This window comes from Heterocephalus glaber, unplaced genomic scaffold (assembly GCF_053883595.1).
Source record: "Heterocephalus glaber isolate CG9 unplaced genomic scaffold, H.glaber_assembly_v1.0 deba00001531, whole genome shotgun sequence".
Classification (NCBI taxonomy): Eukaryota; Metazoa; Chordata; class Mammalia; order Rodentia; family Bathyergidae; genus Heterocephalus; species Heterocephalus glaber.
Window position 1 is genome coordinate 14558309 of NW_028258329.1, and position 27248 is coordinate 14585556.

At 43.1% G+C, this 27248-nt stretch overlaps 1 protein-coding gene across 5 annotated transcripts in view; it reads right to left on the minus strand.

The window, feature by feature from the left end:
- Window positions 1-27248, minus strand: part of Sv2b (synaptic vesicle glycoprotein 2B) — a 190797-nt gene that overhangs the window by 139730 nt on the left and 23819 nt on the right. For 2 of the 5 annotated variants that reach the window (XM_087188358.1, XM_087188357.1), the window contains one exon: window positions 12584-12674. The exons of the other annotated variants lie outside the window; for them this stretch is intronic. The gene's annotated coding sequence lies outside the window, so the exon portion shown is untranslated. The remainder of the gene's footprint in view (window positions 1-12583; window positions 12675-27248) is intronic. 5 annotated transcript variants of the gene reach the window in all.

The following is a 27248-nucleotide window of genomic DNA, read 5'->3' on the forward strand; positions in this document are numbered from 1 at the left end:
AATGAACTTAACAGATGTTTACAGAGTCTTCCACCCCACAAAATCAGAATACACATTCTTCTCAGCTGCACATGGGTCATTCTCCAAAATAGACCACATACTCACTCATAGAACATGTTTAAGTAAGTGCAAAAGAATTGAAGTTATCCCCTGTATATTATCAGACCATAGTGTGATGAAATTGGAGATCCATAGCAAAAGAAACTCAAAAAATTTCATAAACACGTGGAAATTGAACAACACACTTCTAAATAACCAATGGGTCACAGAGGAAATTAAAGAAGAAATCAGACAGTTCCTTCAATTAAATGACATTGACAATACAACATATTGGAATCTATGGGACACAATGAAAGCAGTCTTATGAGGGAAATTCATAGCAGTGAATATGCATATTAGGAAAACAGAATGAGCCCAATTAAACAACCTGATTCTGAACCTCAAGCTTCTAGAAAAAGAAGAGCAGGACAACCCCAAACCTCATACAAGGGAGGAAATTATAAAGACCAGAGGAGAAATCAATGCAGTGGAGACTAAGAGAATGATACAAAACATCAATGAAGCCAAGAGTTGGTTCTTCAAAAGAATCAACAAAATTGACAAACCTTTAGCCAACCTTGTCAGAAAAAGGAAAGAAAAGGCCCAAATCCATGCAATTAGGAATGAAAAGGGTGAAATTACAACAGACCCAGCAGAAATCCAGAGGATCATCAATACCTACACTTCCAGAACCTATATGCCAATAAGATGGACAACACAGAAGAAATGGACAGATTCCTAGATACATATGAATTACCAAAGTTGAACAAAGAAGACCTAAAAATTCTGAACAACCCAATATCAACCAATGAAATTGAAAATGTAATTAAAATCTTACCAACTAAGAAAAGCCCAGGCCCTGATGGCTTCACTGCTGAATTCTACAAGACATTTAGAGAGGAACTGCTGCCACTACTGTTTAAACTCTTCAATGAAATGGAAAGGGAAGCAATACTCCCAAATTCATTCCTGGAAGCAAGCATCACCTTGATCCCCAAAGCAGAGAAAGACCCAACTGAAAAAGACAACTATAGGCCAATCTCACTAATAAACATAGATGCAAAAATCCTTAATAAGATACTGGCAAACAGAATGCAGAAGATCATCAAGAAGATCATACACCCTGATCAAGTGAGATTCATCCCAGGGATGCAGGGATGGTTCAATATATGCAAATCAATCAGTGTAACACACTATATCAATAGAGCCAAGGACAAAAACCATATGATTATCTCCATAGATGCAGAAAAAGCATTTGACAAAATCCAACATGCATTTATGATAAAAACCCTACAAAAAATTGGAATAGATGGTCTCTACCTCAAACTGATAGAAGCCATCTATGAAAAACCAACAGCCAATATCATACTAAATGGTCAAAAACTGAAATCCTTCACACTCAAATCAGGAACAAGACAAGGATGTCCACTATCACCACTCTTGTTCAGTATACCTCTGGAAACATTAGCCATGGCAATTAGACAAGAGAAAGAAATAAAAGGAATAAAGACAGGTGATGAAGAAGTCAAACTGTCATTATTTGCAGATGACATGATACTCTATATAGAAGACCCCAAGAACTCCACCAAAAGTCTTCTAGACTTAATAACCAAATTCAGTCAAGTAGCTGGTTACAAGGTCAATAAACAAAAATCAATAGCTTTCCTCTACACCAGTGACAGACTCATTGAGAGAGAAATAGGGCAAATAATTCCTTTCACAATAGCATCCAAAAAACTGAAATACCTAGGAATCATCCTAACAAAGGAAATCAAAGACCTCTTCTCTGAAAACTATGGCACTCTGAAAAGAGAGATTGAAGATGATGTCAGAAAATGGACAGACATCCCCTGCTCCTGGGCAGGAAGGATTAATATAGTGAAAATGGCCATACTTCCAAAACTACTATATAGATTTAATACAATTCCAATTGAGATCCCAGCAGCATACCTCATAGACTTGAAGAAAACAATCCAAAAATTCATTTGGAGCAAGAAGAGACCCAGAATAGCAAAAGCAATTCTAGGTAACAGAGACATGGCAGGGGGTATCACAATCCTCAATGTGCAACTATACAACAAAGCTACTGTGATAAAAACAGCATGGTACTGGCAAGGAAACAGACTTGAGGACCAGGGAACAGATTAGAAGATGCAGAAACAACGCCAGACACACTCAGCCATCTCATCTTCAACAAAGGAGCCAAACACCCTCACTGGAGGAAAGATAGCCTCTTTAATAAATGGTGCTGGAAAAATTGGGCTTCAACTTGCCAAAGATTAAAACTAGACCTGTATCTCTCACCATGCACTAAACTAAAATCAAAATGGATTAAAGATCTAAATATTAAAATAGAAACTCTGAACCAGTTGCAACAGAGGTTAGGTAGAATCCTTGAAGACATCGGTGTAGGAAAAGATTTTATGAACAAAACCTCAGTTGCCCGTGAACTAGCACAAACAATCAACAAATGGGATCTCTTCTTATTACAAAGCTTCTGCACAGCAAGAGAAACCACCAGCAGTGTGAAGAGACAACCCACAATCTTGGAAAAAATCTTCACCTGCTCTTCCTCAGACAAAGGTCTACTATCTCAAATCTATAAAGAACTTAAAAAGATCAGACCTCCCAAATTTCAAGACCCAATCCAAAAATGGGCAGCTGAAATGAACAGACATTTCTCAGATAAAGAAGTAGAAATAGCAAATAAATACATAAAAAAATGTTCAACATCACTGGTCATTCGAGAGATGCAAATGAAAACAATGCTGAGATTCCATTTCACTCCAGAAAGAATGGCTGCTATCATGAAATCAACCAGTAACAAATGCTGGTGGGGCTGTGGGGAAAGAGGAACCCTGCTCCACTGCTGGTGGGAGTGTAGACTGGTGCAACCACTGGGGAAATCAGTATGGACATACCTCAAAGAACTAGGACTGGAAGTCCCATTTGACCCCGCTATTCCACTGCTGGGGATCTTCCCCAAAGAATTAAAAGAATCATACCACAGTGATATATGTGCACCCATGTTCATAGCAGCGCAGTTTTTAATAGCTAAAACTGGGAAACAGCCCAAATGCCCATGAACTGGAGACTGGTTAAAGAAAATGTGGTTTTTTTATAAAATGGAGTACTACTCAGCCATAAAAAATGAGAAATTAGAGACATTTATACCGAAGTGGATGCACATTGAGGCAATACTCTTAAGTGAAATAAATAGGACACACAGTGTAAATACCGAATAGTTTCTCTGGTGTGAGAAACTGAAAGTGTAAATAAGGACTAAATGTATAATAGGTAATGTGAAATAGGAAGAAAAGGGGCAAAGGGGAAGGAAGTGGGAGGGCTAGGGGAAACGATAGAAGGGAATGGGATTAATATGAGAAAATGGAAAAATAGGAACAAAATCTTTGTAAATAGGGAGGACTGGAGGGGTTGAAGGGAGGGCTGGGCAAGGGTGAAAAATAAGAACCAAGAGAGACTATGTAAAGGTGCAAATTTCCAATGATGAATGTCATTATATTGTATACCTAAAATGTACCAATGATTAGAATGAATAATCGATAATGTAAAATAGGAAGAAAAGGTCCAAAGGGGTAGGGGTAGTGGGAGGGGCAGGGGAAAGGAAAAAATGATGAGAAATGGAAAAAATGGAAATAAAGTCTTTGTAAATAGGGAAGGGTGGAGGGCGTGAAGGGAGGGCTAGGAATGGGGAAAAAATAAGAACCAAGATGCATTATATAAAGGTACAATTCCCAATGAGAAATGTAATTGTGTTGCATACCTACAATGTACCAATAAAAGAATTTAATACAAAAAAAAAAAGAAATTCCGTGAACCTCAAACAAGATAAACTTAAAACTATGATCAGACACTTTATGATCAAACTGCTAAAAATCAAAGATATATATAAAATTTCACACAATCATATAAAAATAAATCTAAGTGTTACTGTGAAAAAGGATTTTGCAGGTGTAATTAAGGTCTCTATTCAATTCCACTAAAAATGAAGAGAGAATCAAATGAACTTTTTCAATTTGGGTCCACAGGTCAGAGACAGAGGATATCAGAGATTCAAAACATGAGAAGGATCTGATACACCCTTCTGGCTTAAAGACAAAGGAAGACACATGGCTAGAAGTGTAGGTGGCCTCTAGGAGCTGAGAAAGCATCTATGACAGCCACGCAGGAAATGGTGGCCTCGTACTCTGGAGATTCAGTGGATTCAGCTCCCAGATGAGAACTCGGTGCAGCCCATACAGTGTTGATTGCTTTGTGAACAGAACCAAGCCATGCCAGACTTCTGAGCTCCAGAAATGTGAACTAATCCCAGGTGTTATTTCAAGTTCCTAAATGCATGATACGTTGTTACACAGGAGTAGAAAACTAACATAATCATATATAGCTTTCCAAATCCATGCAGATAAATATTTCTAATTCTTTTTTAAGACTGCATATGTATTACTTTGTCATTACTTTAATGCATCAAAATATATTCAAATATATTCCTATTTCTAGAAATCCACCTGGCTTTTATTTCTTGTTATTTTTAAATAATCCAGAAAACATCTTTATGCATTTGCCTTGATATATCTATCCTATTTCCCCCCATAAGACAGATTGTTAGAAGAAGAATTGTTTCACTAACAGCATACACATTTCTAATTTTACTAACTATTATCCAGTCAGTCTCCAAAACGGTTGATTTTCAGTCCCAAAACAGACTGGCCATTTCTTACACCTCCACAATGTGCATTACCAAATGCTAGAGATTTTCCAAAATAAGGTAACTTGCAGTTTAAATTTTCACTTCATAGCTACATAAGAAATTTTCTCATTGTATTGTCTATTTGTATTGTTATCTGTGAATATCTTGGTTGATTTGAGATAAGATTTTTGACTCCTGTAATTTTCCTGAGGTTTTTGCATAATAGATTATGTCTTTATTGCTCAAAAATGATTCAAATGCTTCTCAAAATCTATTATTTGAGTTGTTTACACTTTAAATGTCTTGAATTATGAATTTTTAAAAATTTTATGTCAAATATGTTTTTCTTAATTTGTTTTTCATGACTTGCTTAAGGAAACATATGCTACACCAATATTTTTGTACTTTTCCTTTTATAAAGCTCTAAACTGAAAACAGCTTTATTGAGGTATAACTTAGACTCAAGAAGTTCACCTATTTCAATTCTAGATCTGATAAGTTGTAGTAAATTTACACCATTGTGCACCTGCCTCCATGACTCAAATTTAAAGCATTTCTACCATCCCCAAAATTTCCCCCATCCCTGCAGCAGTTCATCTCTGCTCATATTCCAGCCCCCAAGAAAGCATTTATCTCTAGAGGACTGGCTTTCTCTAGGAATTTAATATAAATGAAATGACACCCTTTGTTGCTTTCTGTGTTTGGCTCATTTCGGTTAGCATGTGTTTTGGGAGTTCATCTATGTTGTTGTGACACCGGTCCTGTCCTTTTTGTTGATGAGACATACGGTCCCCCTTCCAACCTGCACATACGACTTCATCCAACCAAAGACTGAAAACATGGCGGGGGGAGGGGACTGTACATCTGTGCTGAACAGATTTTTTTCTTGTCCTTATTCCATGAATATAGTATAACAACTATTTACATAGCTTTTACATTGTATTAGGTATCATAAGTCACCTGAAGATAAAGGATAGAAGGGAAAGAGGGAGGGAGTGAGGAAGGGCGGAAGGAGAAAGGAAAAAGGAAAGGAGGGAAAGGGAAGGGAAGGGAAGAAGGAAGAGGAGGAAGAAAGGCTGTCCTTTCTCCAGGCCTTAATCACTACCCTACTTCACACGCACACACACACATACACACTCACACACTCACTTGCCAGCCCAGCCAGGCACCCTGTCAGAGCACTAACTACAAACCCCCACGTCTACAACAGCATCCTAACTGCTGCCCACCCCACTCCGACACTGTTTCCTTCCAATCCTTCCTTTATTCTACCCCAAAGTGATCCCTCTGCACAATGAATCTGACAACATCATGCCCCATTCGGATCACTGAAGGTTTCCCAGTCTCATTGGAACCCCTCCCACCCAGACTCAAGTGTGAAATTTGGATTAAGAGAGCTAAGACAGGTGCCCACACGCATGTCTCTGACTCCAAATCTGTGCTCATTAGCCACAGGCAATCACATCTCATCAGATGTAAGGCAGAGGAGAATCACTTCTGTGTTCACCTAGACCACACTGTGCTGTGCGGGCACCACAGAATCCCAGAGTCTGAGCTGGATAGGAGCAGAAGGACCAGAGTCCAAGCTTCATCTTTCATGAGTGGAAAAATTTTTTTAAAGCATGGGGTAGAGAAGTAAGTTGACTCACCCCTGAGCACACAGATTGATGAACTTGGCTTTCATCCCACAGACAGCGTGGAGGAGAGCTGAGAGTCCTCATCTAGATTCTAGGTTCAAATCGTGCCTCTGCCACTCAGCTCCATGGCTTGGTACAGGTGCAGTAACTTCCACATCTCAACTCCTGCCCTCTAAGACGCGAAAGACAACAGCGCCTACATCACAGTGCTGTCTCGGGAATAAGTGAGCTAGAACATGCCAAGCACTTAGAACAGTGTCTAGCACATTGTAAGCATCAAAATGTCTGTTTCTATTATTTTTTATCAAGACAGAGTCACAAAGAAAACTTTTAAAGTTAGTATTCTGGCAAAAATCATGCTGTAGCCAGGGAGAAATGAAGGAGATGTTAACATTTCCCCTCAAGTGGGACCGGAAGGAAGAGAAGAAAAGGAAAATGAGGAACAAAATGATGGTTCCAAAGCCAACCCTCCATGATCCAGCACACCTCTCCAGATTTCTTGCCTTTTTCCTGGATGCTCAAGAGATGAGCAAACTCACAAACCACCCATCTCCTTGCACCCTGAGTGATTTTCACCCAGCTCCCCTAGGACATGCTTTCAGACTTTGATGGAGATAGACATGAGAAAAAAGAGAAAATCCTCTCTGAATCCTGCTCTGCTTCTCCCTCTCCAGCCTTCTCTATGAGTTCAGTGTTTGACAAGCACAGGGCCTTAACCTTATCTTTCACCTGCTGAGCCTACAGCTGGGGTCAAGTACAGCCACAGAGAGCCCTGGCAGTAAGCTCTGTCTATGCCTGTTTATCTGAGCCTTTCGTTTCCAAATACAGCATCCCCATGCTTTATGTAAACATAAAAATTTCCATTCGCAGCCCACATAAAGGAGGTAGGGGGTTCTCCATGTGGCTCACACCCCAGGGCAGTTGATGCCTGAGAACAAAGGGCTGACAGATGTTATACCCTGGAGGTTTGCCAGGCAGGGTTTGATTCAGGTGAGACCGAGATGCTCTGGGGGTTTTGGGTTTCACTCTGAATTGATCATGGGTCTACACCTGCCTGACCCTGACTCAACCTGAGATTTCCGGGAAGGGATGAAAGCTGACCTTGCATGTCTGAGCCAGGCCAGCAGCCATGAGTGATGGACGGCCCGTGGCTGTGAGCAGCCACCTGTGGTACCTCCTCCCGTCACTAGCCTGCCCCCATTCTGCCACTGTTTCTCCCACAGACTTGGCTTTGGCTCCTGAGTCCCTGCTTGCCATTTTTTTAAGGTTCTGGCTTGATTTCTCTGAGCTTGAACTCATCTTGTGTTGAAAATGTTTTGCCCACTTTCAACTCCAGAGCTCATTTAGCTTTGGGGATCTTGGGTGCAACCCCCACAACTTGTGAGGACTAAAATCCCCACAGACTCATCCTCAGCCCCTAAGAAAGGTCACTGGGGAAAGCACAGAACAAGGCTCTGGGTCTGTGGCCTTTATTACCAACAGAGTCACATTCCTCTGACACTGGAAGTCCCAGGTCTCTCCAGCCTTTCCCGGTGGTGCACACTCACCATTTGACCTCGTCCAAGAAAACTTCTCTCCAAGAAGTCAGCAGTGCTCATCCCAGGCCTCTCCTGCCACTCTAGGGAAGGAAGCAAGGCTAGTAATACCCTTTCTTTACAAGGGGACAGACAGGACTCGAGCTTGTCTCAGAAGCCTAGCTCACATCTGTGGAAACTGTCTGACAGACACCAGGCTAATGGCTTTCCATGGATCAGCTCATTAAATCCTCAGAGCAACCATGAGAGATAGCAACAATTACTATGCCTATTGTACAGCTGAGAAAAGTGAGCCTTAAATACCTATATACCTGCCCCAGGACCACACACCTCTAAAGTGGTGGCATTTAATTCCACTCTGGGCGTTCTCACTGTGCAGCCAGTGCCCTTGAAGCACAATGCCAGTTTTTAAGAGAGTGGAATACACAGTTGTGTGAGCACTTGGATGATTTGGAGATAACCAAACAGCCTTAATACCAAATCCTGGTGCCCAGGATTGAACATAGGTGCTCCTCCAAAATCCATGTATTAACCCCTACGATGATGTATTGAGGTGGGACCTCTGAGAAAATGATTAAGTCATCCTCAGGAAGTGGACTGATATCCTTACAAATGAGGCTTAGAAGAGCTGCCTGCTCCTTCCGTCTGTTCCACCACATGAGGACCCAGAGTTTGCTATTTCTGCCACATGAAGACTTAGAAACAAGACACCAACTGGGAGGCAGAGATCCCTCACCAGACACCAAACCTGCCAGCTCTGTGATCTTGGACTTCCCAGCCTCCAGAACTAGGAGAAACAAATTTCAATTTCTTTTAAGTTGCCCAGCCACGGGCATGTTATTACAGCCCCACTAATGGACCAAGGTGCCTGGTGTGAGACTCTTCTTTTAACTCTCTTTCATCTTTCTGATTATATGATGGAGAATGTCTGGGTCTGATGCTGTTGTTATGTGGTTTAACACTGCCCTGACATTGGCTAATAATCTCCATACCCTGCCCACTTTTTCTAAGGCAAAGAGAGCTTCAAGCTTGTGCATTTTGACAGGCAATAATCTAGAAAGAAAACCAATCCTGGTGGGGTTTATGTCCTTTCCATGGTTACTGTGAAATTATGCAAGGCATACTATTTTCCCTTTTATGATAGTGACTACAGGTTTCATTTTATAATGCGTTTATTTCAGTACAAGATGTGAATTTGCTTCTTAAAATTTAAGTAAATAATAGAATAAAAACAGGAAAGTGGAACCCAAGAGACTCAAAGGCAGGGACAATGCCCTGTGAAATGTCACCTCTCAGGACTGGGAAATCCTAGCCACAATACCAACAAGGTTGCCAGGCCCTACCCAGCTCCCCTCCAAACACTGGTAATGGCCTGAGCTCATTTAGGATAGTTACAAATTTTCACAAGTTTTGGAAAATTGAAGAGCATTAACTCCATATTCTCCTCCAAAGAGTCCCCCAAAATGTAGAGAAAGCAAGTATTAGTTCAGACTGAGAAAGACAAAGGTCACCCAGCCATTCTTCAGGATGGGATAACAGGCATAGAAAAAAAAAAAAAAAAGCAAAGCAAAAGGAAACAATATTTCTCCCAAGAACACACTGCACATTATTGCCTATTTTGAGTAACTACTGTTTTCCTGCATCCTGAAAAGCCTTGATCTCTGAAACCAGAGACTGTTAGAAATGCCACTGTTGGAAATTTTATCAGTAAGAGTGAAACATCTCACCCTCCCTGGAGGATCCAAGTCACTTTGCCACAGAGCAGCAGCCTCAGTTTCCAGCCCTGGAGTCCAGCTCCCGGTACAGGGCTTCTGAATCTGAAGACAACATTCACATGGATCTTAACTTGGTCGTTTCCAAGGAAACAACAAACGGGGTTCAATTCACCGTCTGGACCCGACATCGACCCCCTTACGCACAACAGTGCTTTGCTTTGTAGCTTTATTTTCATTTCACCTAGATTTTATCTGTCCCAAGATTTCCAGATTAATTCTGTCTTTTCCTGGGTTTGGTGAGATGCCCCACAATTCTTCTGGTCATGTTTCCATCGTGGAAATAGACCAATAAATCTGAGCTGACTGGGCCACAGATTTGCCCTTGGTAGTCTCAGGCTGATTGTGCTAGGGCTTTGGGGTGCTGTCTATCTTTTTTGTTTTGCTTCGTTTTTTTGTTTTGTTTTTCTGGTACCAGGGATCAAACTCAGGTCCTTGTGCTTGTGCAGCAAGCACTGAGCTAAATCCCCGGCCCTGTTGTCTATCTTTTTAAATTAACAAATAAATCACAATTCCCTAAGGATATGAGAGCCAAATGATCAAGCTGCACTTTGCCTCTTCTACAGAAACCACCTGGTAATTGGAATCCACTCTTCTGTGTCACCATTAATGTTCCTCCCTTTTGATGGTTGTGGCTTTGTCTCGGTTGAGGGTTTGGGCCAGATCTATGCTGAGCTTGGATTTCCCCAGGCAGGCTTAATTGCTAGTGCTCCATGTCCATTCTGGGCAAAGTTTCCTGCATGTGGTGAGGCGGCATCTGTGGTCAAAGCCACGGGCTCCTCCCAAGTCATCTTGATGAGGATCGGGTGTGTGAAGAGGAACCCACATCCCCTTCCAAGCCATGTGAGGGCAGGGGTCTTTCAGCATGACCGGGTGACTCCACTACCCGAGGGGAGGAAAGTCTAGCCACGGAGTGGAGACATGGGGATGCAGGATTCCAAATCCCTTCCCATGAGCCATCTGGACTCTCATCTCTGCTTCCCTACAAGCATCTGTCTGTTCTCTGCATCCACCAGGCTCCCCTGTGCCCCCGTATCTCAGGCTCAAACCTAATTCTGCAGAATGTTTGGCCAGTGTGACTATTTCAGCCTCTCAGAGCATCAGAACTAAAAGCTCAGTACAGAAAATATAATCAGATTTGTCCCCTTTTGGTCAAATGCCCATTCCTGTGCAAATACAGAGAGGTGTTCCTCCCTTCAGTAGGACTGTGGATCAGATGTGATGATAAACAAGGAGAAGCACTGTGCTTCCCTTTGTGTATTAACTTTAACAACAGAAGGATAAAAGAGAGCCAAGTTTTGTTCACAGTTTGTTATTCTAAGTGAAATATTACCAGCTGACTTCCTGTGCTTCAAGGAGAATCATCAATTGATCAAGAGTATGGGTCAACCCAGCAGGAGCTGGCTGGATAGCATCAAACACAAGACCATACCAATACTGCCTGGGATGGGGGGCCAGGGAGGCAGAGTGTCAGTGTGACACATTCCCCCATCAGAAGAACAACTTGCTGCCACGGCCTGGGTGAGTTAGTTCAAGTACATAATTATGCCACTATTAGTTCATGTGCACCTCCCTGGGAAGGGCCCCAGGTATTAAGGAAAGGGTGCTGGTTTTATGGCCACATGGCCCTGGGTCCAACTCTATGTGATTTTTCCAGCTCTGTAACTTGGACCTAATTCCTGCCTGAGCCTTGGTTTCCTCATGTTATGGCTTGTGTCTAGACGTCCCCCCAAAGCCTCATGTGGTCACAGGTGGCTTTTTCAGAGGTGGCTGGATCTACAGTGTGTGATACTGAGATTAAGCCCATGAGATTACTAAATCAGTACACAGACTGGTTTGGCACTGCCCTAATACCTCCAGTCTGGATAAGATAAAAAGGGCAGAAAGATGATGCTAAGGTTCCCTTGTTGCATTTGCTACCATGTCAGTGCCATGAGCTGTTTCTCCTCTATGACCCCCCTCTGCCATGTGCCACCCTGCCTTGGAGCCAGCTAATTATGGACTGAAACATCTATAAACTGTGAGCTAAATAAACCTTTCCCCTTTGACTTTAGATGTCGGGTATTTTGTCTCAGCAACGAAGAAAACTTAGACACCTAATTTGAAGACACTGGATCACACCACACTGCCCAAGGTTGAACTTGAACATGACAGAGACCTAGAGCCTCAGCTCCCAGAGATTCCAGCTGTCAAGTCAACAACTCAGTCACTTGAGATTCTCCTCACAGGGTCCCCATTCCTTTCTTGTAGGTTGTCCCCACAGAAAATGTCATAAGAGCACAAGTTCTTTTCTGAGAACAAGTCCTCAATGTCAGTTTCTCAGTGTCAGTGTCTCAGACTTAAGATCAATCTCCAGCTTTAAAATTGTTGAGGATACAAAAGCATATACTGAACTGGACGGCAGACCTTTTTAGCTTGGTGCAGATGATCTTCCTACTCGAGAGCTGGGCTCCTCACTGCCACCACTTACATTGCTTTGCCTGCAGGTTTCCTTTGCTCAAAGCCCCTCTGCCAGCCTGAGCGAGACAGAAATGTAAGGGACCTGAACTCCACAGCAGCCCACAATCAGTGACAGTGGAAGTGGGACCAACTAAGCTGCTTCACACTGGCTCCCAGCATCCGACAGGACTCAGCTCCAGCTGCCCATAGTGATAACCAAGTGACCATGCCTTTTTCCATGGTAGTGGGATCAGGCCACAGGGTGCCCAGATATTTGGTCAAACATTCTGGACATATCTATGAGGGTGTCTCTGAATGAGATTAACATTCTGATAAGTAGATGGAGTACAGCTGAGTGCCCATGTGGTGGGCCTCATCCAATCCGTTGAAGCCTTGAATAGAACAAAAGGCTGAAAGAAAGAATTCTCTCTACCTAGATGCAGTGGTACATACCTGTGGTCCCAGCTACTCAGGAAGCTGAGGCAGGAGAGTCACTTGAGCCTAGGAGTTTGAGGCCAGTCTGGATAACACAGGGAGACCTTGTCTAAAAGAAAAAAAAAAGAAGGAAGAGAAAATTCTCTATCTCTGCCCAACCATTTTCAAAATGGGACATCAGTCTTCCTGCCTTCAGACTTGGACTGGGATTAGTCCTTTTGCCACAACACGGGCTCTCCTGGGTCTCTAGCTTGCCTACTGCAGATCTCAGTTTGTCAGCCTCCAACACTATGTGAGCAAACTCCTTATAGTAAAGATGTAGGTGTGATTATTTATGGCATATATATATATATGTAATAGTATATATGTACATGTGTGTAGCAGATAGATAATATATACAGATGTATGGATATATCTCCTACTGGTTCTATGACTCTGGAGGAGTGACAGAAAGATACATGATTTTGCTACTCTATCCGGTTTACATCACCCAAATAAACCACTTGCCTCCTAGGCGCTATGTATACAATATTTTAAGATATTAAAGTCTCCCTTCCTCCATTCCAGAAAGCACTGAGTTATGCATGTTGATATTCAGGAAAGGTTTCTGGTCAAGCAGAAAATAAATCACCTGAAAGTGTTTGTGGCTTACACATTCCCAAAGCTGAAGACCTTCTGCAAAGAGATTCTGGATGCAAGAGTGGGAAGAAGCCGAGCCTGGTGGCGCACACCTATGATCTCAGCATTCTAAGGCCCTCAGGCAGGAGTGCAGAGCTAGAAAGTTGTCCACACCCAGCACTAGCCACACTGCACTGTTTTAGTGATTACTAATCAAAGACCAATTCACTTTTCATTATTTCAGTAAATTAAGGCCCCACTATTGCTAGGCATTGGAGACATAAATGAAATAAGGCACAGTCTCTCCTCCTAAGGAGCTTAGAGTCTAATGGGATGACTGCCCATGGCTAAACTGTAGGTGCATGAATTGAGTTACAAGTCTCAGAAGTTTCCCAGACATTGTAGAGGTCAACTCTGTCCAAAGAAGCCTTTCTGTGCCCTACTTGTGGATGAGCAAACAAGACTGAGAGGGGCTGAGTGACTTGTTCACTATAGGCTGGCATTCAGAATCAGACTCAAGACTGACTGATGTAAATTAACAGGCCCTTTCCCCTGTGCTCACCATCCTCCAATGCCCACAGTGAGCCCAGATGGGGTCTTGGGTTGACTCATCATAAACTCGTCCCTGGTGGACTCCACCGGTAGAAGTAGCTTTGACTTGTTATTCACTGTGGATGTTTCCCAAAGCCAGATGCAACATTTGCTTTAAGCTCCAAGTGTGTTCCATGAAAACCAGTTCTAGTCACACCTTAAAAAGAAGCAGCAACCACTTATATGTATATATTAATTAACCCAGCAGAAATAAACCAGAGTTAATCATAGAGCCTTCCTAGGTGGGAGAGACAGACAGACCAGCAGCCAAAGAAGGCTCAGCTACACAAACTAGAGTGGGAGAAGTGTGTCCTTGTGTGAGTGCTGCCCCTGTGTTGGAAAGCGAGTTGGAGATCAAGGCTGCAGAGCTGACCACAGAAAGTCTCAGAAAGTCTCTCTCAGCTTCATGCATGTTCTATCTCCTTTTAAAGAAAGGCCATTGGCCACTAGAAAAGATGTGCACATCAATTATTAAGAAGGTTTATACCAAGGAGGAAGGAAAAATTTCATGTCATTTCCCTAGTTTTCAATTTTTTTCATTACTTGTTACCAGCCTCCATCTATTTGAGGAAGAATGAGCCAATGCTTAAAAATCTGTGAACACATCAACTCAAGAGCCAGAGAGATATGGAGCAGTATATTCACTAATGTCAGGAAATACACATTTACTATTAAATTCTGCTCCAAGAACACCAAGGAAAAGTACATTTGAGCACGTTGCAGTCTCCATACCTCAGCAGTGTTGTGTTTACCCTTTCATGTTTTTCTTAAAGAAATATATCAGCTAAGAATCTCAATTCCTCCAGCTAGTTTCTGCAGATGTATAAACATTATCCAGCTTCTTCAAAGTAAAATATATATGGTCTGCTGGAGGGACCAACAAACATTGCTAGAGTAAATAAAAATTTCCATTACAAAGAGAATGTATAAAAACATATTAAGAAAGCTCAGTATTCTGTCTTCCCCAAAAATGAAGTAGAAATAATGTTTGAGCCAGGCATAGTGGTGCACTTCTGTAATCCCAGCACTAGGGAGGCTGAGGCAGGAGGATCACTGTGAGTTTGAGGCCAGGCTGGGCCACATAGTGAGTTCAAGGCTAGCTGACCTATATAAGGGAGACCCTGTCCCAAAAGTAAGAAAGAAAGAAAGAGAGAGAGAGGGAGAGAGGGAGAGAGAGAGAGAGAGAGAGAGAGAGAGAGAGAGAGAGAGAGAGAGAGAAAGACAAAGAAAGAAAGAGAAAAGAAAGGAAGAAAAAAGAAAGAATGGAAGAAGAAACAGAAAATGATGCTTGACCAGTTATCCTTGGCCACATGAATGGAATATACTATGCTATAAAGGGTACAAGACTCTTCTTGGAATACAACAATATCTCAACTAAACAAGTCCCATAGTCTTTGTTTAAATGCCTCCCATAAGAGTAAGGCAGCCCAGTGTGCCCCTGGACAGCACCTACACTGAGGACATCAGTCCCCCTGGACTTCCCAGCCACCAGACCTGGCCTTACACGTAAGAGGAGCCTCGTTTGCAGTAGGGGCAGCAGGTTTTGAAGAAACCGTATAACAAAGAATTTACATCAAGATCTAAACTGTAGCTTGTAAGAAAATAAAATTATATCCTAAGTTTTACTTTCATCAAAAATTATCTTGTCCACAGTTAGATTCAAGTAAGAGTTGGACTAAAGAGTTTTCCAATGGATGTTACTGTCCCCTATGGTAATAGCATTAAGTGATTAAGCATATAATGCAAAGACATGAGTTTTTAAAACGCAACAGGCTTGGATCTTGGGTCATTCATATTTACTGCCTGAGTCATCTTGGGCATGTTTATTCCCTCTGAACTTCAGTTTCTTGGAAAATTGAGATAAAACCAATTTGAATAGGATTGTTATTGGGAATATATGAGATACTGGCATTCAATAAATGTTTTCTCCATCTCCTTCCTTTTGTTTTTCTTCTATGATCAATTTGCCATGACCTCTCATCATTCCTAAATGTCTCTTGGATCCACTTAGTCTCTCATTACTAACATCACCATCAACACCCATGTTATCATGCCCATATTTGTTCAGCATCTCATTACTTGAATATTAAGCTTGGAAAGACATAGCAAATAAGTATCACTTTAAGATCAAGCAGCATAATTCCTTTCAGAAAGTTACTGTCTTTGCTTTAGAAAATCCCTTGAAATGCCACTTGGGGTAACAGATACCCCAAGAACATGAGTCTGCAAGAGAAAAAGTAACAAACAAGGTAGGTAAACTTCTTCACTTGAAATAAACTGGATGTACCAAACATAAAAAAGAAGAAAGCAGGGAGAGAAAAGACAGAACAGCAAGGCTCAGGGCAAGCAGCAGGAAGAAGGGTGTTACAACAGGTAGCGGTGGAGAATCAGCAGAAACAGGAAGTTGGGGGGACCTTTGAAAGCGTCTGCTAGAAATCTCAGACTCTTTCACTGTCTACATGCAGTGTGGGATTCAGTCACATCGAGCTCCGTAGAGGGTCCAGCCACCATCCTGCCACCATCCAGCCTGCACTGGGATTCCTGCAAAAGCCACATGACATTTCATCTCTCTGCTGTTCCTCAGCCCAGGAGATCTGAGGAACCCTTACCCTGACACTGTGAGCCCCTTTGTTCTTTACTGCAAATTTCTGCAAGAAAGTGTCAGGCTTATGCTTGCATGTAAAGTATTCATCTCATTGAACGTAATTTTCTATAATCTCCCTTGGCAGAAAAACATTAGCAAATGTGGCCTTTGACCATAAAAAAAACCTATTTGACAACTTGAACCTTCAGGAAAATAATAATAATATTGTAACATCATCTACATGTTGAGCACTCACAGTGTGCCAGGCAATAAGCTTTCATTTAATCTTCACTGGAGCAGCTCCTTGGGCGGTTACTATTCTTACCGCTGTTGAGATAAGCAAAGTGAGAATGACAGGAATTTGGCAATGTGCTCTAAGTCTCCAAGATGGTAAGTGGCAGAGCCAGCCCTTAGCAGGACCTGTCTGTACTCAACCAGGACACTTTGACCGACTGGCCTGTTACATGGAGTGGGAGTAGGCTGGAACAGCAAACTGCAAAGATGCTCCTGAAAACTCCAAGACTTCCAGAAGAAAAGCATGCCCTTACACACAAAAGACCTTGACTGATGCCAGCAAAAGAATAGAAAAACTTCAATCCCTGTCTAGAACAAACTTGCCATCATTAGCAGTCCCAAACTCAGGCATCAGAATCCCCTAAGACCCCTTTCAAAATTAGAGTTTTTCAGACCTCAGTGCAGATCTAAGAAAGCAAATTCCTTGAGAGTGGGATGCAAAAAATATCTACAATTCTTTTTAAAAGGTCCCCAAATAATGTAGCCAGTCCCAGATGTAGGGCTTAGAAAAAGGAGTGATTATAAGCCACTCCTAGCTACAAATTCTACCACCTTAGTGCTTAGCCCTTCTAGCTTCCATCACAGTAATAGTTCTATTTTAAAAGAAGCTGGGGAAAGTGTGGAGAAACTTGGTGTTAACATATGTTCATTTGAGCAATACAGGTTTTTGCTTAGTGCCTGAAGCCATCAGAAGGCAGAGAAACTTCTATCTCTCCGTATGTTTATCAACTCCCTGAAAGCCTATAATTAATGAAGGGCCCATCCTATTACACTTAATACAGAAGAAATAAACAGCCACTGAGGCCTTCCAGAAGCTTGCTCAGAATGAACACAGGACTGCCTTTGGCAGAAAATAGTGTTGTGAACACAAAAATATCTGGCGCATGCCCCAAACCCAGTCCTGGATGGTCCAGGGAGCTCACTGTACAAAAGAAGCTGCTTTTCAGCCTGTTCTCTGTGCTGTTGGTGGAGACCAAAGAGAACAGTCACTCACTGTGATAAAAACAGCATGGTACTGGCAAAGAAACAGACCTGAGGACCAGTGGAACAGATTAGAAGATGCAGAAACAACTCCAGACACACTCAGCCACCTCATCTTCGTCAAAGGAGCCAAACACCCTCACTGGAAGAAAGATAGCCTGTTTAATAGATGGTACTGGAAAAATTGGGTTTCAACTTAACAAAGATTAAAACTAGACCTATATCTCTCACCATGCACTAAATTAAAATCAAAATGGATTAAAGATCTAAATATTAAAATAGAAACGCGGAACCGGCTGAAAGAAAGGTTAGGTAGAACCCTTGAAGACATTGGTGTAGGAAAAGATTTTATGAACAAAACCTCAGTTGCCTGTAAACTAGCACAAACAATCAACAAATGGGATCTCTTCTTATTAAAAGGCTTCTGCACAGCAAGAGAAACCAGCAGTGTGAAGAGACAACCCACAATCTCGGAAAAAATCTTCACCTGCTCTTCCTCAGACAAAGGTCTACTATCTCGAATCTATAAAGAACTTAAAAAGATCAGACCTCCCAAATTTAAAGACCCAATCCAAAAATGGGCAGCTGAAATGAACAGACATTTCTCAGACAGACGCAGAAATACCAAATAAATACATGAAAAAATGTTCAACATCACTGGTCATTCGAGAGATGCAAATGAAAACAATGCTGAGATTCCACCTCACCCCAGAAAGAATGGCTGCTATCATGAAATCAACCAATAACAAATGCTGGCGGGGATGTGAGGAAAGAGGAACCCTGCTCCACTGCTGGTGGGAGTGTAGACTGGTGCAACCACTGTGGAAATCAGTATGGAGATACCTCAAAGAACTAGGACTGGAAGTCCCATTTGACCCAGCTATTCCCCTGCTGGGGATCTTCCCCAAAGAATTAAAAGAATCATACCACAGGGATATATGTGCGCCCATGTTCATAGCAGCACAGTTTGTAATAGCTAAAACTTGGAAACAGCCCAAATGCCCATCAACTGAAGACTGGATAAAGAAAATGTGGGGTTTTTTATAAAAATGGAGTACTACTCAGCCATAAAAAATTAGAAAATAGAGACATTTATAGTTAAATGGATGCACACTGAGGCGATACTCTTAAGTGAAATAAATAGGACTCACATGTATAAATACCGAATAGTTTCTCTAGTGTGAGAAACTGAAAGTGTAAATAAGGACTAAAAGGTATAATAGATAATGTGAAACAGGAAGAAAAGGGGCAAAGGGGAAGGGGAAGTGGGAGGGGTAGGGGAAAGGAAAGAAGGGAATGGTATTAATATGGGAAAATGGAAAAATGGAAACGAAGTCTTTGTAAATAGGGAGGAATGGAGGGGTTGAAGGGAGGGCAGGGGAAGGGGGGGAAGTAAGAACCAAGAGAGACTATGCGAAGGTGCAAATTTCCAATGATGAATGTCATTCTATTGTATACCTAAAATGTACCAATGATTAGAATGAATAATCGATAATGCAAAATAGGAAGAAAAGGTCCAAAGGGGTCAGGGAAGTGGGAGGGGCAGGGGAAAGGAAAAATTATGAGAAATGGAAAAAATGGAAACAAAGTCTTTGTAAATAGGGAAGGGTGGAGGAGGTGAAGGGAGGGCTAGGAATGGGGAAAAAATAAAAAGATGCATCATGTAAAGGTACAATTCCCAGTGAGAAATGTAAATGTATTGTATACCTAAAAATGTACCAATGTAAAAAAAAACAATTATTCCATTCTTACATCATCTGTTCTCTCTCTCAATTCTCCAACTTTCTGCCCCCTAACTCAGCCACTGGACTGATTTTGAAGCAAATCCCAACATCATGTGGTTTTACCTATATACACATCAGTAGTATGTCTAAAAGAATAGGATTCTTTTAAAATAACTGTACCATTATTACACCTAAAAGCAATCATTTTTAGCACCTTTAAATATATAATCAAGGTTTACATTTTCCAGTTGCATCATAGTTTTTAGTTTATTTATTGAAATCAGCACCCAAATGACTTCTGGAGCTTGTAACTGGTGGGTGTCACTAATCATCAATGACTCTTATGTTCTCCAACTCTCTTTTATTGTTGTGTCTTATTTATTGATGAGCCAGATGGTTTGCCACCTAATTTCCATAAACTACATTTTGTTTGCATTCCTATGGTGTCCTTTAACATGTTCTTTTGTCTCCTGTCTTCCAGGCAGCTCTAGACCTGTGCTGTCCAATGCAGAAGGCCACAGCCACTTATGGCTATTTAAATTTAAATTAATTAAAATTTAATAAAATGTAAAACTCAGTTCCTCAGGTACTCGAGTCTTTATTTCAACTGCTTGACATATACACATAGCTAGTGGCTACTCTATTGGACTGCATGTATGTTCTGCGCATATACAGAGCACTATCTCATTACAGAAAGTTCTCCTGGATGTGCTGTTCTTTAGATTCAGGCTAGGTTTTTGTTATTGTTTCTGCTGTTGTTCATCGCTACTTAATAGGTAGTATTATGATACTTCTATCAAAAGACACATAAACTCTTATTATCTTTCTTCTAGTGATGTTAACTGTTATTGTGAACATTTTCTAGACTCTGCAATTTAGATTTAAACATTCTATCACTCCTTCATGTATCAGCTGGAATATCTGTATAAAGAGAAACTTCCCCTCCTCTACTGAGTGTCCTGAGATACAATCTGTATAAGAAAGGCAGAGTAAACACCTGATCCTTTCTCCTTATTTACCAGTTTTAAAAGTAATAAATCTTCTAAATGTGACCAGTGACGTGTTTTATCCTGAATACCACTATGCACTTAAACATAGTTGATGTGTTCCAATGAAGAAATTAGCAACAATTAATAACTTTGTGTGAATGTGTGTGTATTCACATTGTTTATCACTATAATTTGGGAAATAAAATCTTAGAAGTTAGATTTCTGAGTCTAAACATAAGTGCATACGTAATTTTTCCACCATCTAATTCGTGACACACATTTGTATTGGTTATTTGCTGGCTGCTTTATCCATTGTAAATCTAGTTCTAAGTTAGAGTAAATAATAGTTTCCAATGCTGCTTTGCCACCTTCGTGTGGCATTCCAATCTCATATACAGAATCACACAATTTTCAAAAGACCGAGCCAGCTGGATTCTGTTATGAGTGTGGCTTAAACACTTATTAGTGAAGTGTTTGGTAGCTGGAATCTGGAGGGGGGTCCCATGGACATATTCAAGTTTTTGATAAAAACCATCTGAAAGAATTAATAGATCCAGGGAGAAAACTTCAACAGGATTGAGAGGTTATCAGTCCCAATCCGCTCATCTCCCAGCTGAGGAAACTGAGGCTCAGTGACTGCCAGCCTGGTTTCTAGCTGCGTCACACATACGCTTCCCAGGCACTTCTGCTTTGCCTTTGTCTTCTCCAATTTCCCTTCGTCTGCCAAACCCCAGGCAGAGTGAGGTGCCTGGGAGCAGGGGAGCAGGAACAAGCAGGCCTCTCAGAGCCCTGGTGCTTCTTCAGCCAGAGCCACTGCCCTCCGTTCTATCACGGCCTCTCTGGATCCCACGCGCCAACCTCTAGATCTCTTCAGCAGGGCAGGAGAGCCAGCCAACCCTGACTGTCACCACCTCCACCTCTTCCTGATAGGACGCAGCCGTTCCTGCTCCTGAGAGACAGACATGCTGACAACTGAATCAGGCATTTGCAATTCACCTGCCGGAGCCCAAAGCATCCTTTCTCCAGAGAAAGGAAGGAAGGATCGGCCCCGCCCAGCTGTCAGGTCAGGCCTCATGGAAGATGTAAGGGGACCCCTGACAACTGCTCCTAAGGTCTTAGCTCCACTGCACCATTCTGAGCCCAGACAAAACCTCCTGGCGGCTGGGCCCTCCCACTGTGCTCTGCTGGCTGGGATCTGCACAGGTAGACAAACACAAAGGTTCTCTCCCCAGGAGCATAGCAAGGCCCCTGGGGAACGAGAGGCCCACAACCTGACTCCTGTGCTCAGCTATCAGATGCAGTCACCCAGCACCGATCCTCCCAGCAGCCTGCTGCCTGCTCTGTCTCTCCCTACTCCTCCAAGGCTTGAGCCTAAGCCACACTGTGCCCAATGTGACTGCCTGAAAGGCATCCTGCTGTGTCATCGCCAGGGAATGCACTCCTTGGCATTTCAGAAACCAGTGGCATCCAACTTGGGATTTCCAGATGCCTAAGTGTTTGTGAAGATAGTAATGGGTGAAGACAGTAACCTATACAAAGTTTTTAAACCATTGTGGTTTATATTTATCACCATATCTAACTGTGCAAAACCAACAGGAACATAGAGGGTAGATTTGATCAGGGCATGCTGCATGCATGTATCAAAATGTCACAGTAAATGCCATTAATATGTACAATAAATAAATATTACTCAAAAGAGGAAGGGGTGTTCGCACATAAGAAACTGGTGGTGTGGGAAAGCTACAATTGTGGTGTTTCTCACTCTCCTCAAGGGGAAGCCAGGAGCCTAAAAAGAGACAGAAGTGTTTTAAGAAGGGCAGACGGGGATTATAGCCTAGACTTTATGAATTGCTGACCTTGTGAACATGGACAAAAGAATCGCTGCAAATCCACCTTTGGTCTCTGAAAGTAGGGACATCTCCTCCATGTCACAGAGCAGGGGCACGAATTAAATGACCTAAGTAGATTAACCACCTCGAGAGCAACAAGCACACAAGAAGAGGCTGGTGGACACTCGGCTCCTCCCACCACGGCCTCTCCCTCGCCCTCATGAGGAAGAAGCCCTTTACCCCTGAGGCTCTAACCTTCAAATCAGAGGTGGTCTTCATGTCTACAACATGGCATGCTCATGATGACTTATCCTCTCCGAGCCTAAGCTTTCTCAAATGAAAACTTTTCTTGCAGGGTTGCTTTGAAGATTAGAAAGAATGGACCATCAAGCATTTGCTCAACACAATAAAGATTTTACTGTTTTTCTTTCTTTCCTTTTCTTCTGCTTTTTTTTTTTTTCTTGTTCCAATACTGAAGACTAAGGCCAGGGCCTTCACACTGAACTACATCCATAGTCCTTTTTTAATTTTTATTTTTAAATTTTGAGACAGGGACTTACTAAATTATACGGGCTGGGCTTGAACTTGAAATCCTCCTGCCTCCACCTTCCAGAGAGCTGGGATTACAGCTGTGCACCACCATACCCAGCTTATTTTTCATGCTCCCCACCCCACCATGTAGGTCGGCTCCACTGAGAAGAAGCCCAGAACCCCCTAAGCGGGAAGATCTGAGCGGGAGGAGAGTAAAGGTGAAGGTGCTGAGCACCGTGCACTCTCAAAAGGATGACTGCTGCCCAGGGCCACAAATCAAGTCTCAGAGGGATGATAAAGGGCTAAGGAGAAAAACGTCTTAAATACCATAATGGTTTGGCTTCTCATAGGGTCATGGTTCATAAACACATTTGTGCTATTTTTTTTCTTTTCTTTTTTTTTCTGGTACCGAGGATTGAACTCAGGTCCTTGCACTTGCACAGCAGGCGGTGAAACCACTGAGCTAAATCCCCGACCCTTTTTTTTGTTTTTTGAGACAGGGTCTCACTATGTTGTCCAGGCTAGTCTAGAAGTCCTGGGCTCAAGTGATCCTTCTGCCGCAGCCTTCAGAGTAATCAGGACTACAGTGTGTGCACCACTCACCCGGGTGGGAAATCAAATTTTATGATGGGGAAGAGTTTGGCAATTAGTGGGGAAAATGTCTAAAAACGTTCCTTGGGAGGCAATAAAGAAGGAAAAAAGATTTAGACCTATATGGAGCCCAGAAACATCTAAACAGAAAAGTAAATAATCAACAGGGAAATATTTTCCCTTCAGATTAGAAGGAATGGTCAAGGAGGGGCAGTTTTTGTCGTTGTTTTTTTAAACTTGGGTTTTGCTGTTTTGTCTGTTGTATTTTTTGCTGGTCATGGTGTCCTGGAATCCTTGTTAAAGAACACGCCCTTGAGAGTCAAAATGACCAAGATTCAAAATGTATATCTACCAGTGCCCCAAAACAAATGTAATTACCATGTATTGCAAACATATACTAACAAAAAATAAATTTAAAAAAGAACACCCCCTTGCACTCCCTCCAGTGCCCTGGGTCAGACTGCACTACCCTGCCACTGCCTGCTGTTCTGACCACTCCTCAAACTCTTGCCACCAACAAGCCTGGAACCACAGCAGTGCTGGGGAGGCCCTGAATTGTACAGCAACATCCTCACAGAGAAGGGAGGTTCCTGGCAAAGAAAAAAATGAGCAGTGAAAAGAAAGTAACAGACAGGTATGGGAAGACACGTTTGGAGAAATACCAACATGACTTCCTTTTTGTTTTTTCCAATACCGGGGATTGAACCCAACGCCTTCACACTGAGCTACATCTGCAGCCCATCTTTCATGTTTTTATTTTGAGACAGGGTCTCGCTAAGTCTCTAAGTTGCCCAGGATGGGCTCAAACTTTTGCCCCCCCCCTTTCCTGAGCGCTGGGATTACGGACATGCACACCACACCTAGCCACTCCTCGCTTTTTTTACCATCCTGCAGAAAGCCCTCCTGCACAAGTGCACCTTTCTGGGCTGTCAGTATGCAAAGCCACCAATGCCATCACCAATAAAATGCACTTCAGGAATTCCAGCTTCCTGTGGACCACACACCAAGCTGACACCCACAGAGAAGTGGACAAAGAAGCTCCACCCAGTGGCTGTGTTTTCATGACACGCGGAGGGTGGAGGGTTTGGACTTCCAGCCTCCAGACAGCATTCAGTGGGTACCCGCTTCCTGGGCAGCGGATGGAAGCCCGACCAGCTGTCCCCCAGCCCAGCCCTGGGCCTCATCTGCAGACTCTTACAGGGCTCCACAAACTGACCTCTGCAGGTTCACACAGGAAGTCGGGACTGCTGGAGACAGTCTATTTGTGCCTGCCTCTGAATAATTTAGCACTCCCTCCAAAATAGACTTTCATTAGAATTTGTCAATTCCTGTGCATTTGAGCAGACAGCCTTAAAAAAAGAAAAAGGAAGGAAAAGTTCCCACACATGTTACCTCCAAGAGGTGGAAGAGACAGGCGGTGGCACAATTTTTGTTCTCGTGGGGGGGGGGGTGTGAAAACTCTGATCACTGATTCATCTGACCCAATAGTCAACGTTGACCTTTCCTGTTTAATTAGCCCCGAGAACGAGATGCAGGAGAAAATGCTCAGTTCTCACAAATGCACTGGTGTCAGTTTCCACCCTGGCCTTATTCTGCAGATGATGGCATTCAAGTCATCATACCTTTATGACCCTCAGTTTCTCCACCTGCAAAATGTGAGTATTAATGTGGCCTCCCTCACAGGGCTGTTACAGGATTAAACGAGTTAATGGGAATAATGCACATTTCACAGTCTCTCATCTTCTGTCCCTTATTATACATAGGTGTTAAGTAAAATTTTGCCTGTTCCCATTGAAGAACCAGACAGGCCCAGTTTCCAGCTCTACGTAAGCCACTTCTTTCTTCTCTTGCTTGGACTGCCAAACACTCATGGGAAAAATGAACCACACACACAAACATACATGTGTACAGGTATGGATATACACACATATCTGCCTGCTCATCAGCTCAACCAAAAAAAAATGTTCCAATCAACTGAACTCCAGTCCTGCTGTCAACACCCCCAGGCGGTGCCTAGCTTTTTTCTCCTGGTCCAAATCTTCTCCATGAATCTCACCCTACTCCAAAGCCCTCTCTCCAACCCTGACCTCACAGCCCCATTCGTTCTCTGAATACCTTCTCTCACATCATCTCCTAGCTTTGTCCACTCAGATCTCTTCCCCTCCTCACTGTGCTTCTGACGCACAGCTCCCCATTTCCAAGGCTACTCTGCATCCTGAATCGCAGGCTCCACCCCTTCCCCTTCCTTTCTGAGCTTGACTCCAACAACTGTCTCCTCCCTTTGCATCTTCAAGCTCCTTCTCCTCACCCTCTTACTTTTTCCCCTGTAAAAATGCTCCGAGACCCATACCCTGTAAACATTTCTTTCAAACTTGTTCCTTATAACCTCACTCTGTAGTCACTCCTTCTTTTCAGCATCAAACATCTTAAAAGAAGGTCTGGGTGGGCCGAGTGTGGTGCCACCTACCTCGAATCCCAGCATTCTGGGAGGCTGAGGCAGGAAAATCATGAGTTTGAACAGAGCCTGGGCAACTTAGTGGATTTGCAAGAACTTGTCTCAAATTTAAATAAATAAATAAGAATGATAAGAATGGCTGGGGATGTAGTTAGTGTCAAGGCCCTGAGTTCAATCCCCAGTACTAAATAAATAAATAAATAAAGTCACAGGCCAAGCCCCACATGCTTGTGCCTCTGCTGCTGGCTCTGCAGCTCCTCCTCTCCACTGTACTAGCAGCGCGTCCTTGGGACTCACCTGCCCTGTCCCCCGCCTTTATCCCCATCCTTCTCAACCCTTTCCTGGTCAGACTTCTCCCACTTGGGTGACTATGTCCTCTCATAACTTTCCTCCTTCCTCCCTGTGAGTCTATGCACCTCATTTTTCTCTTCTGCCTCTACTCTCTCTCCCTGGGTGATTTCAGCAACTTGTGCCGCATCACACTTCCGCCCCGGCTGAGTGCATCACTCCAGCCCTAACCTTGACCATGAATTTGCAACATGTGCCTGAGCCTGCCACTCAATAAATGCCCAACATGGGATTAGTATTCTTCTAACCCTCCTCCCCACTGCCCCAGCCCAGGACCCTCACTGCCAGACAACTCTTCCTGCTTTTTGCAGCCCCACTTCCCACCATCACATCCTCGCCCTTCCATCCCAGCATCTGAGTCATCATTGGTCCCTCTGGTCCCGATTCAGGCTCTGGCAATGCTCATCTGCATGCCAGCAGCAACTGCCTGCATGGCCCAGCCTGCACCCCTCTCTTTCAAGCCCATCCACCCCACCAGCGACAACCATCACCTTAGAACAGCTATTAGCATGAGCTGCCACAGCTGAGCCCTGGCCTGGTACCAGGCACTGAGCTAGGCTCTTTATATGCTTTGTCCCTCTTACCCTTCCCAAGTTCCCTGCATGGCCACAATTCACTTCTGCATTGTACAGATGAAGCAGGGGCTGAAGAAAAGCATGCTCATGGCCCCACCATTAGTAAGTGGTGGGCTCAACGACTCCAGGATGCAGGCCAGAAACCGTAAAGTCAAACTGCCTCCATCGATGAATCACATCAGACCAAACAAATCCTCTCCAAAGAGGCCTTCAGTAGCTCCCCACTGCCTACCAATTTCCTGGGCATGGTCCCCAAGGCCATCCATGGCAGCCATGCAGCACAACTGAGCTGGGCTCACCATGCTAGACACTCCATGGGTCACCTCCATCCTCCCATCCAGCTTTGCACCCACATCCATACTCTCAGACCAACCCCAGTTTGGGACTTTCCCAAACCAACTGCACCTTGCTGGCTTCCACCATTTGACTTCGCTCAGTTTGAAGCTCCCTCCCTCCCTCCCTCCCCGACTTCAACTCAGGATACTTGATGTCTCCCATGCAGCACAGCCCAGCTCTTCACTTCTCCCTGCCACGGCCTTCTTTTCATTCTTCTTAGCAGATGGTCATTTCAAG